This window comes from Podarcis raffonei, chromosome 6, assembly GCF_027172205.1.
Source record: "Podarcis raffonei isolate rPodRaf1 chromosome 6, rPodRaf1.pri, whole genome shotgun sequence".
Taxonomy (NCBI): domain Eukaryota; kingdom Metazoa; phylum Chordata; class Lepidosauria; order Squamata; family Lacertidae; genus Podarcis; species Podarcis raffonei.
The window spans coordinates 39,336,184-39,349,170 of record NC_070607.1 but is presented as its reverse complement, the minus strand read 5'-3'; the positions used below and the strand labels follow the sequence as shown (position 1 = coordinate 39,349,170).

The 12,987-nt window shown below is 44.7% G+C and overlaps 1 protein-coding gene and 1 long non-coding RNA gene across 6 annotated transcripts in view; one reads left to right on the top strand and one right to left on the bottom strand.

Moving 5' to 3' along the window:
* KANK4 (KN motif and ankyrin repeat domains 4) overlaps positions 1-12,987 on the bottom strand; it is a 62,871-nt gene that overhangs the window by 34,821 nt on the left and 15,063 nt on the right. For 3 of the 5 annotated variants that reach the window (XM_053392209.1, XM_053392212.1, XM_053392214.1), the window contains exon 1: positions 8,430-8,523. The exons of the other annotated variants lie outside the window; for them this stretch is intronic. The gene's annotated coding sequence lies outside the window, so the exon portion shown is untranslated. Of the gene's footprint in view, positions 1-8,429; positions 8,524-12,987 lie in introns of those variants that run through there. 5 annotated transcript variants of the gene reach the window in all.
* Positions 8,796-9,803, top strand: LOC128415674 (uncharacterized). Its single transcript, XR_008331033.1, has 2 exons — positions 8,796-8,885; positions 8,960-9,803. It is a non-coding gene; the product is annotated as an uncharacterized LOC128415674 (long non-coding RNA).

Genomic DNA, 12,987 nt, shown 5'->3' with positions numbered 1-12,987 from the left:
CTGGGGAGGCCCAGCCAGATGGGCGGGGTATAAATAATAAATTATTATTATTATTATTATTATTATTATTATTTATTGACCTTAACATTTGGGGGGGAATTAATGATTCCCTCCCTTACTCTCATCATGCTATATTTTGCTCAACTAAACTACTTATTATACAGCAAAGGGTTGACTATTAGAATATACCATTTTATGATTTACATATGGGCCTGGATAGAAAACTGAATGCTTTTTGGTTCCAGTACCTTAAAGGAATAGGTTCAACTGACTGCACTGGCCAACAATAACTAGTTTACTTAATAAACCTCTACAGATGCTGCATATTCACAGCTATAGAAAATTCACAGAATACCAGACTATTCGCTGTAATGTGTACATGCACCTAGAATTTCGAGGGGGGGGGGGAATGACAGCACAGCATTCAGATAGTAATTTCCCATGCCCTGTGGAAATAGCAAGTACTTTTTCCCAGGGACGCTGCTGTACACTACATGGGGAGACAGCTGTGTGAGATGCTTTTGTGTTTCCATTGGCTGAATGATGGAGGAGCAGCACAGGCTGAAATTCTGCATTGGCATTTGATTAATCACCATTTTATGTGCTATCCAATAATATGTGCAGAAACATAACAAAATAAAAGATTTAGACATTCAAAAACAATTAAATGAAAATATTTTCTCTCTGTATAATAAAAATGTAAGAATGTCATCATGAAGTCTCCATTGGATAATCTGTAGTGCCGCATCACAATCCTGGGTTTGCATGAAGTCTGGGAACAAAAGTCTGGGAAATTAAAGCCACTCACACTCACCCACCAGGCTTGAGAACCTAGGCTAACATTCTCAGTAAATAACACATTGCAAGACGTAGATATCCCACTGCATCCAGAAACCATATGTTGTCAGTTAGCCCAACCATCCTCTCTCATTTGAGCAGCTGTTGTTCAAACCAAGACCTGCAGCAAAGCATCATTTCCTCCCAAGCATGTGGGAGAGAGCTGGGCCACTCTGCACCATCTGCCATTTTAGAATCCTACATTTCAAGTCCTGCCCACCCCCTTCCATACAGCAGCATTTTACTGGTCAAATACTGTTCTGGTGCCAGGCAGAGAAAGGTTCTCCAAAGCCTTTAGGATACAGAACTGGAGGCTGGAGCTTTTTATTTATATACTGCTTCATTGCCAAGGTGGTTTGTAAGCAGCTTACAAGTATAAGACCAATGACAAAACACACATAACAGTCTCTCATCTCTGCTGTGCAAAACTGCTTGACTGACTGACAGCTGTTGCAATCCTTTCAAAGAGGAAGGCTGTCAGCACTGGAGTGAGGGGATATCTCATCTTCTTAACAGTTGGAAGCCTTTACACACTTACACACACACCCACACACACCAATCCTATGCCTGCCAGGATCTGACTGTAAAAAGGCATATATCTACCAGCTGTAATGATAAACTCAAACCTCTCAGGTGTTTTGACAGAACTTTGCACATACTTTGCTTTTAAAATCAGATCTCTGTTTCAGTCAAGTGGAACCGTGACATTGCTGGGAGGATCACTAATAATATAAGAGCTGTTTTCTAAAGGCAGTATCAGGTAATCAGGAATATGAAGCAAATCCTTTGGTGCAGAACAAACTCCTCTGGAGCATTTGGATTCAACATCACAGTGCTGGTCCTTTTTCTTAAACTTGTTATCCATGTAGGAAAGTTTTAATTAAATCCTGAGGGGTGAAGAAGTGTACAAACAATGTAGAGGTCAGTCAGCCCGCAACTGAAATTTGCAAAGAGATCATATTTTTCTTTTTCTCTTTAAGTGACTTCTGATTTTGAATGCTGTGATAGCTACTATCTTGTCTCCCATCAAAAGAAAGCATTTGCTAAGAGATATGAGCTGTTGCTTGGCATTTTCTCCACAGGAGTTCGTCTGTCTCTCTCGAGTTGAAAATTTGCAATCAGCGTAATGAAAATTTTATTTGTCCCTTTAAGCTAGGGATAGGGAACTTTTCCAGCTCCGGGTCTGCATTCCCTGATGGGCAATCTTCTGAGGGGCAAATGCTATTGGTAGGTGTGGCCAAAAGTGGGGAAGGCAGCACTTGTGGCATTACAGGTAAGATATATTCAAGCCTGGGGAAAAACAACAACAACCCCACAATTAAGGGCATGTATCGGGAGAAGTGAGGGATAGGGCCTGGGGCAGAGGGATGGCCTGGGCAGAGTCAGGAGGGCTGGATTTGGCCCCCAGGCCATGTGCAACCTGCACCATGAGACTCCTCAGTTGCAACTAGCGACTACACTATTAAACATGACAAGCCAGTGATTTAAAAAAATCAGCCCCTGGTGGTAAGCTATATTTATCACAGGGCACTCCTTAAATTTCTAAATCATTGTTGTTGTTTGTCTATGGACCTTATGAGACTTGGATAAACAAAGCTGGCTGCTGTGTAATTAACTCAGAATACTTTAATGCGAACTCAATTACTTTCAAAATAATTGGCAAAACCTCTACTGAGTCCATAGGCAGTTAAATAGCCATTTAACAAGATGGCAGTAATGACTATACACAGCCATCCATTTTTGACTTAAAATGCCATTTTCTCCTTATATGTAGGGCTGCTTTGATTGAATGTCTTCTGAGCAGATTCTCAGGCATATAATGCCCCTCTCCAAAATTCTGAGGGGGAAGTGTGGCTAAATGTTTTGTACAAACAAACAAACCCCTGACCTATCTCCCATTAGGATATAGTTTGCAGAATCATTTCTATACTTCATTATGTTGCATCCTTTAACAGGTTCTGGCAAAGAGAAAAAGCAAGGCATTTTCTAAAGAGTAAATCATTAACCCACTGAAGTCAACGACAAAGCTCCCATTGACTTCTCTGGGATAAGAACTTGGACGTCAGACAAAGGCAACCTTGCCTCTCCCAAACTAGCTTATCCTTTAGTCATATGTAGCCTTGAGTGCAGGTCAACACTTCCCAACACACCAAATGCTGGGAGAATTATGTTTTTACAAAGCTAGACAAAAATGCTGTTTTGTTTACACCGTGAATTGATGGCACAATAGAAGTTATGTTATGCAGACAACTGGAGAACAATGTCTATACAGTGGTACCTTGGGTTACATACGCTTCAGGTTACAGACTCTGCTAACCCAGAAATATTACCTTGGGTTAAGAACTTTGCTTCAGGATGAGAACAGAAATCATGCGGTGGCGGCACAGCGGCAGTGGGAGGCCCCATTAGCTAAAGTGGTGCTTCAGGTTAAGAACAGTTTCAGGTTAAGAACAGACCTCCAGAACAAATTAAGTACTTAACCTGAGGTTCCACTGTAATAAATATGCAACGTTGAGTGGTTTCCAATGAGCTTGTTTTGTGTGGTTGATACTTAAGATTCTGCTGTCCATCATGCACATTGTTCTATGTCCTAAATATGGCAATCCAGCAAAGTTAAGACCAACAGGCAGAACAGCCTTCTGTGACCTTGGGCTCCCCACCCCCTAATGTTTCTAGCTACAGCTTCCATAATCCTGGCTGTTGACTTGGGCTGAGGGGGACTGGAGTCCCAAATATCTGGTGGGCACCAAGTTGGGGAACACTTGTCTGGAATGACCCTCTGTCTGTGAGACAGTTTTCTGCCCCCATCAACCTCAGGTACAGTATGTGAACACATTTTCAGAAGTGGGCTCCTGCTTTCTATGAAAATTAGTGGTTTGGTGGGTATGACTTCTCTTCATAATTTCCATATTGTGATCATGGAACAAGACAAAAGCAGAAAGGCATATTCATCATGTGGAATAGTGGAGTTTGAGGGGGTGGGGAAACAGGCCTGCAAACCTTAACCGTGTTTGTTCGTTTTTTAAGGAGTCACGTGACCCAAAAAAGTATCCACAGACAGTTCAGCCTGGACCTGCGAAGTTATTAAAAACTGAAATGAGTGTTTGATTTAACATGGGCATTTTTTATAACCTCTGCGAATAGGTTTTGAGAATCTAACACCTGTTTTTGCTATCAGCATTTAAATGCTAAGGTGCCTCCATTTGAGCCGGTGCTATCACACAGGTTTTAGACTAATTTGTGACCAGAATTAAGTGCCTCGTCTTTAGCTCGCCCTACATGTTTCATGATGATTAATGGCCCAATTGGTTTGGGATGGGAGCCACATATATCCTGCTCTGCCAAGTGGAGACTGCCACTTAAGGAGGCTGCGCTTTGCTTATTCTTTATCGGTATTCGACTCACCAGCCGACATTTCCTTGTCTTGTAACCAAAATGGTGTCAAACAGACATCACCAAGAGATAAAGGTTAAAAGACAAAACCCAGCCTGCACCAAGTATCAGCAAAGGTCACTTCCTAATGACAATCCTCACTGAACATTCGTTCTGATGTGTTTATAGTAATGTTATATGACACATGACAGAGCCTGTGTGGTATAGTGGTTAAAGTGTCAGACAAGGCCTGGGAGACCAGGGTTCAAATCCCCACTCAGCCATGAAGCTCATTTGATGACCTTGGGCCATCATTGCCTCTCAACTGACCTACCTCACAGGGTTGTTGTGGGGAGTTAATTGCAGAGGGGGAGAACCAGGTATGCCACCTTGAGTGCCTAGAATTGTATCAGGGGGGACACTGTACCAGGGAGAATATGAAAACAAGGCAGTGAAGAAGATGAAAATATTGATTTGCTAGCATACTCTTAATCTCTTAATTCTGAGAAATTTCTTAATTCCCCAGAATTACGTTGGTCCTACACAATGCTTTGAAGTAAATTGTTTATTCCCTCATTTGGCAGATAACCACACCTAAATATTTTGGCTGAACAGGCTCTCATAGGCCCAAGAGTGTGGGAGGTAAACCTTTCATAGGAATCTGAATTTCTCAACTCTGAACTCTACAGAATGTAGTGACCCAATTCGGACTTCGTGTGCTTCAGTTCTGCTCCCCTCCGTTTGTTCACACCCACCCGGGCTCACTTGTACAAACAAGTCTCTATGCAATCTAACCAAACTACTTCTCTCACAAACAAGAGAAAGGAGGGGGGAATGGTACAGTCATTCTGCTTCTAAACGCTGCAATATAGCAGTGAAAGGAAGCGAGACGAGGACTCTCTATTCATAAGCATGCATTTAGGTTTCGGACTACAGATTATGTGCCAACTATATTTTTATGAAGTCGTTTTGAGTCCTGTGGAGACTTCTTGACTTCAGAGAAGGAATGGGAAGAGTGGAACCTGATTCTGGGGAGGGACCCAGTGGTCTGGGAGGTGCTGACCCAGATCGTGGAGAGGCACTTGTTCGGAGAAAGCACACCCCCAAGCGTTGAGGGAGAGCCACATAACTAGGCCTCAGCTTCACTTGCGGCCAGTGAAGCGCTTCCCACCCCCAGGGGAGCACCTGAGCCTAGAGCGGATAGTGAGCCGTCAACTGTTCCCATCTTCAAGGATGCATCACTGGTTGCGCCAGCGCAAGTGGACCCAGCCTCCTGACAGAAGTGCCCACTTGCTGGCCCGATCCCATGCCTCAGTATGTAAAACACATAAATGGCTGTGCGTACCCCCCTCTCCAAAAGCAGAGCCCAGGGGGCATGCCAAGTGCTGGGATGGTGCCTTTGTAATTTATGCCAATCTTTGTAACTTAGAACTCTGATTTAAGCGGCTGATTTGCACACCTTGTAATCAGTTTTAGAAACTGAGCTATGAAAGCTAGGAGCTAAATGGCACCATAAACCTGGGTTATTGGTGCAACAACGGAATGTCTAGGTGCACTTTTTTTATATAACAAGAATACAAAGCTGAAAATGAGTGAACTGCAGCTAAAATATTACAGTGGTACCTTGGGTTACATACGCTTCAGGTTACATACGCTTCAGGTTACAGCCTCCACTAACCCAGAAATATTGCTTCAGGTTAAGAACTTTGCTTCAGGATGAGAACAGAAATTTTGCTCTGGCGGCGCGGTGGCAGCAGGAGGCCCCATTAGCTAAAGTGGTGCTTCAGGTTAAGAACAGTTTCAGGTTAAGTACGGACCTCCGGAACGAATTAAGTACTTAACCCGAGGTACCACTGTATGTTCATTTTTCACATGGTCTAGTCCTTTCCCTGCCCACCCGCCTAATATTCTTAAGAAGGTTTCTTCTCCAGTCATCAGAGAGTAGCTGGAAGCGGGGAGGCAGAAAAAGGTCCTTCTTTCCTTCCACTCTACAGTTTTATTCTGAAATCTTAGGCACAGTACTGCGCCCAGAGCTCAGAAACTGCTCGCGTTAATGAAATTCCCTGCCGCAAAATGCTCCTAGAACAATGGGAGTTTCGAAACACTGCTTGTAACCTGATCTATGTTTGGACTGTGCAGCGCAACCATCTTTGGAATAGCACCCTTAGTAGTAACCAAGCCAAGAGTCCCAAGTCCTGCGTTGACTAGGGGGAGCCTGGACAGTTTGGAACAACAGCACTAAATCAAGGGTGGGGAACCTCATGCCCAGAGGCCAATGTGGCCCACCAGACCTATCGCTGTAGCCCTCAGGAATCTTCCCAGGCCGTGTCTCCTGTCAGGCCTCATACCGTCTCCACAGGCCAGGTGCTTACCAGCCCTACAATAAACCCTCTTTGAGTGCTTTTGCCTGGCTGGGATGTGTCCCTGAACTGCACATATGCCTATTGCTTGGGAGATACGTGTATATGGGTGTGAGTATAGAAATACCTGAATTTCGCATAGCTGGAATGCAGCCTATGGCAAAAAGATAAGAGTCACATCCAGTGTTCCATCTACTTTTATCTCAAAACAGGCCCTCAAGCTGGACAGAGCGGCTTGCAGGACCATATTCAGCCCTCAGGCCTGAGTTTAGCCGCCCTTGCTTTAAAAGGTAAAAAATCTGGAAGTTTTTCCTTCTCCTGCAGCAATAGCTAGCTATTTAAGAACATCTTTTTTTGTTTTCCTTCCGTATTTCATTCTTTAAAAGGAAGCATGTGCTTCCCTTGCCCCACCAGTGCAGGAGCGCACAGCTCCTGTTTCAACAATAAATAAATTAGTAAAAGAGGAATCAGGCTTCCGCGAAACAGCCGTAATACTAAGAGGAAACTTGCCATCCCTCTGCACATCTGCAGAATACATTAGGCTGGGAAAAGAAACCCCTTGGTTTTGGACAAAGGAGTTAAAAAGAGAACCGGAAGGGAATTGTGACTCTCTTGGCACCTGTCTGTTCTTTGTATGAAGTATCAGGTACGTAAGTCGCTCTCTGCCCCTGGAACAGGTAACCTATACTTTAACATAAATAAATGCCAGGATGCTATCAGGAGGGATGAACTGAGGAGGCGTGTCTGACCATCAATAGCTGTAAGAGTTTGCTATCCACAAACGAGTCCAATCACACAATACCTGTGCTTTCAATTCAAACAAAACAGCAATTACATCAAGGGAAGGGGATTGTGAAGTTGTTTCTGACATGTCTATGATTCTATGTCAAAAATTAGGACATGTGATGTAGCCCCGACTCTAGAAATTATTTAAATCAGATACTCTTCTGGAGCCTTCCCAACACAAAATCACTGGTATTCTAAATACAACAGAACCTGCGCCTCTCCCCACAACCAGACACTTTAAAGATGCAGAAGTTAAATGGGTGGGGTGACTTGCTGAGGACAAAGCACTCTGTGCTTGCTCAGGAGCACTCTTTCTATCTTTCTCCTTTCATGCATCTGAGGTCTGAGTCCCTACCCTGTTTAAACCGATGGGGAGGAGAACCCGAATCGCACCAGCAGACAAACGAGCTGAGCAAGGTAAAAAAGAAAGGCACCGACAACGGGAGATCTGCTGAACTCAGCAAGTGACAAGGAGGACCCATCAGTGGCGCTGAGCTGCGCTTCTCTTAGAGCGCCGGGCTTTTCCTGTCCTTGGTTTTCAACACGGCAGGGACAGATTACATTTCTTCCCTTTGAGCATGATCCTGTAGGGGGCAGCCGCTCCATGCCAGGAAGCGAGCACTTTGGGAAGCAGCAAACTGCCCAAGGAAAAAGAGTCCTTATCATCACCATTTATCATGATGATGATGATAATTATTATTATTATATAATATAAGAGAGCCTCAGTTCGCATTTCTCCGGATAAACAGACTCGAAGCTGCGTTCTCGCGCTGCGCAGCTTCAGTCCCGCCACCATCGACTCTCCCCCAAATTTCTTCGCCGCACCCACACCCCCTTTGAGCCTCTTGCTCTCTCTCCCCCATCCTTATTTCTGGCCAGCCTGTTCTAAGATCGGAAGATCCCGATCTCTTGGCGATCGAGCCCCGGGAGCAAAATGTTTTTTAAAAGTCCCATTGGTCCTTTGCAATGGGGAGGCGGCGGCGGCAGCAGCAGCAGCAGCAGCAGCAGCCCAGACCTTGAGCTCTGCCGGCGCGGAAGCGAAGGCGCACAAAGGAGGAGGCAAGTTTCCTTTACCTGGGCCCCGTGGCTGGGACTGCAGCTGGCCGGAGTGAGCCCCGCGCCGAGGAGGTGTCCGCCCGGGGCTCCTTTGCCCTCCTGCACCGGCCGGGGTTGGGGCGGCTGCTGCTCCTGCAGCTCCCCTTCCAGGGCCGGCTGCACAGCGCTCTCTGGAGTCCGGCGAGGTGCTGGAGAAGCAAGCGGGGCTTCTTTGCAGAGTTTATGAGCCTCCTTGCTCGCTGCAGGGGAAAATCTGCCCACAATGCTCTGGCGTTGCAAAAGAGAGAGAGAGAGAGAGACGCTGCCCCCTCCCCTGCGCTGCTTCGGCTGGCGCGCACAGAGAGCCACCTCTCGTGATCGTGTTAAAAGGAAGCATTCGAGTGTCCTATATGTGTGCACGCATCTCCTTCGTGGCCGTTGGGCTTACGTGTGCTTATTTCGAAGTGAGCCCCGCGAAAAGCCGTGAGAGCAAAGGTAGTTAGGGCAGAGTTATTGGGGCGGGGCGGGCTTCGCAGATCGTTCCCTCTGACCTTTCCTTTTCTTTCTAGCATTTCTAGCCCGCCCTTCTTCACCCCAAGGACTTCAGGGTCGCCTCTTCATTCCTCGCATTTTTAACCCCGTTCCAACAACACCCTTGTGATGTAGGGCAGGCTGAGAGACGGTGACCGAGCCAAGGTCATCCAGTGGTTTTTGCGCCTAAGGGGGTTTGAACCGCATTGCTGCCCTTTCTTCCTGCTCGTTTTCAAAGTGCATTCTGGAGATAATTTCTATCTAGAGGCTGTAATTTGCATGCAAAGGTTCGGAATACTTCAAACGGTGACCGTGACTGCAGACCTTAATTGCAGCAAACAGAGCTCTATTGTGATCCAGAAGTCAATTGTTTGGAATACAGTACTGGGGTTCATTCTTGGAAGGTGTAATAAATGTTAACGAGAATGCTTTTGAGCATGAACAGTGCTCATATCTAGGTCCACCTCCTTTGGGATTTTCACACACCTTTTCATAGTGTGTGTGAACTGGCTTCTTGCCAGCAACAGTGGAAATTAAACCAGTTAATATCTTTTATGGGACAAACATCTTTCGGCATCTAAGTATGCAAATTTTGAAGTTACAGAAGACTTCAGCAAACAAGATTTTTCTCATGTTATATATATATTCCATCTGAAACAATATGCTCACGTATAAGCACTTCGTAGAACAATAGTGCCTTAACTGTGTCACTACCAGCTTCAAAGCTCATAATCCGGCCAGAGCAGGGAAACTTGATATCTGTGTATGTAAATATTTGGAGAGGATAAAATATGTCTGAGAAAATTTCAAATCTCACTTTTATACATGGATATGTTTCCAATAGGCAGGAGTCCCTGCTCAGCCATGAAGCTCATTGGGTGACTACGTCCAGTGTCCTTTTTGCAGCCAAAAGTACTTCACAGGGTTGTTGTAATGATATCTCTCTCTCTCTGTGTGTGTGTGTGTGTGTGGCATTGTGCAGGAATAATGGGATATGTACAGAACACAATGTACTTTTTTCAAGATTTGGTTTTTTAAAAAACTGAGTCAGGTTGCAGTCCTGTACACATTATACTTTGAAGTGTGTCCTATTGAATGTATTAGGATTGGCTTCTGAGTAGACATACACAGGACGGTGCTCTAAGTACATTGTTGTCAAGCTGTGGGTTTGCACATGTTAAAAGCACATTATTTCCCTCAAATAATTTTGGGCACTGTTGTTTGTTAAGGGTTTCTGCTAATTGTAACCCTGACTGCGTTCAGTCCACACTTACTCCATTATCCTGAAATTATCCTTACCTGATAATTTCCAGGTTTAATGTAATCTTTCCAGGATCTAAATGCCACTTCTGGGAATCTAGTGGAAGTTTGACACTTTTTTCTGTGTTATTTGTTTCATCCATTTGCAACCTTGTTAACTTGGAAAATCCATGAAGTTTTGCAGTGCAATATCACATGATGAAAGTTGGGGAAGTATTCTAACGTTGCATTCTTTCCTGCTATTTAAAACTTAGTCTGACATGGAAAATCACTCAGAAAACCACAGTTCCGTAACTCAACAGGTACTGCAGTGTAAACGGAACATGAGAAATCAAGACAGAAGCTCTAGCATTATAACCAATCTGAATGGAGCATTCCAGCAACACTTAACAAACTACAATGTCCAGAATTCTTTGAGGGAGGAAATGGGTTTTGAATGTGCTTTAAAGGTGTAGTTTGCACACAGCCATTCACTGATGAATGTTGCAGAATAAAACTACAATGGATGCTGACCCTACACTAGGAATATGCTTCTACTGTGGTTATGACCAATTAAGTATATGACCATTCTTATTTATTTTATATATATGAAAATGTATAAACTGCTTGTTCATAAAAATATCCCAGAATACAGTAGAATGCCCAAAGAAGCCTGTGAAACAACAGGCTTTGTTAATACATGGTAGGTGAAGTAGCACCATCCATTTCAAGGAAGCTTTCATAGAATTGCATGACCCATGTAGGTCACAATGTTGTCATTTCATAAGTATTGTGCCACGTACCAGAAAAGTGGTTGGTGCAAAAGCTTAATGCCATGGTGTATTAGCCCAGCACATCTTTGGGCCCCAATACATGCATGCTATGACTAGGAAGCTTAGAGCCAGCACATGCAGCTGCCATTGTGGTGAGCAATGGGCCATCTGAACTCCCTTTTCATGTGCAGAATTGGAATTCCAGAAGTCATTGCAAGACAGTCTTCTCAGTGTTGAGGAAATATCCAGATATTTGCCCAGCTATGTCCTTTCTCCATGAGCAGAGGGAAGAAGAGAGCTACCACAGATCTTTTCAGTGGCCAGTACCAAACTGTGAGGGGGTGGGGTCCTATAAAATGGCCCACACATTTTTCAAGCATCTTTGGATGACCTCTAGTCTATCTACCCTTTCAAGTAGCCTCTAGGCTTTAACAGACTGGAACATGGACCCAAGCTATCATTGCCAAACATATGACAAGTGGGAAACATCTTGAGATAGTTGCCTCTTGCCATTTCTAAATCAGTGATTATTTCAGCTGCTGCTGCTTTTGGGTTGTCTAGTGATACGGTTCAAACACAGAGAAAGCACTTTTTAAAAAAATCTGTCTTATTACTAGGCAATAGTACACACTTAAATAAATTAGAATATGAAAACAAGCACTGTTTGCACCCAACACAACACACGGTTCATACACTTACACGGAGAATCTGACAAGACATGGCCTTGCTTGGGCTTGTGTTGTTCCAGCAATGCAAATGAGACTGTTAGGTATGCACTCTGTTTTGCTCTTTGGCCTTCTGTCTGCTCCTGGACAGGAGACACTTGGCAGTCGTATAGCAGTGCTCTCATTAATGCAAGATCAGGTTCCCAGACACACCAAGTCCCACTCATCAATCTTTCTCCTTATACTGAAACCAGCAATGCAATGCTACTCCGGTGCTAAGAGCAAGATGCCCTAGAAATTCATCCTTCCCAACTTGTTTCTCAGCAATAAACTATTTATGGCTAGAAATACGTTTTCTTTTCTCTTCTGGAAATGTGCTCCTGAGTCAATCCACCCAATATAGTTTCACAAGATATACAGCATTGGTTGGCCCAGTTATGCAACAAAGGTACTATTTCCTAGACTTAGGTGTTGCTGGTGTTCTTGCAAATTTAACATGTGAGGTTAGATTGCTATGCAAGCTGCAGGAATCAAAGAGCACAGATATTGGCCAGAGACAAAAGGTATAACCTAAAGACAAAAGGTATAACCTAAAGTAAAGCTTAATAAAACAGAAACCAAAGATAGTTGAACCTGAGGCTCTTGAACCTACAACCCTCAGATTGTCATGAACTGGCTGGACGATGGTGAGGAGGAGGAAGAATATCCTGGCGAGGGGTGAGGCTGGGACTGGGACAAACCAGAGCAAGCAGGGGATAGGGAAGGAAGGACTGTACTCACAAGGTGATGTAGGATGGCAAGGGGATGGCTGTCAATGCACAGGAACCAGAGCAGCAGGACCCATCATGAACACAGTGGGCTCTGAAGCGTAGGGAGCAGCAGGAGTGGCGCTGTAGGAGGCTGAGGTAGGCAATAGCCCACAGCCCAGCTCCCTAGCTGGCCAGGTGGGGCTCGCTAACTCTGGGAGGAAGTGTATGATAGGCTCAGAACAGGTGAGGGTCACCTGCCTCATCAAGCCCAGATGCTGTGATGCTGCAATCAGCATGCAAAGAGGGAAGCAGAGCTGAGGTGCTGTGTCTGCTCAGCGGCCCATGTTGAGGCACTTTGGCTTGGATGCTCCTGGATTTCTCTGGGATTCTGCTTTGGGTTTGACTCTGAACTGTATGCTGATTGTGGAACTTCACACTTGGCTACTTGGACCTGGACTGTGTTTCCTGGACTTTGGACTTGGCTTGTGTGGCTGCATGACCCCCGTATTTTGGACTTTGGATGCAATATTTTGACTTGCTGCCAGGTAGGCTAGGGGTTCAAGACACAGATTAAGAGTCTGATGCTTTACCAACTGAGCTATCATTACGCTTTTTTTAAAATGCAAGAAAGTGAGAGTTT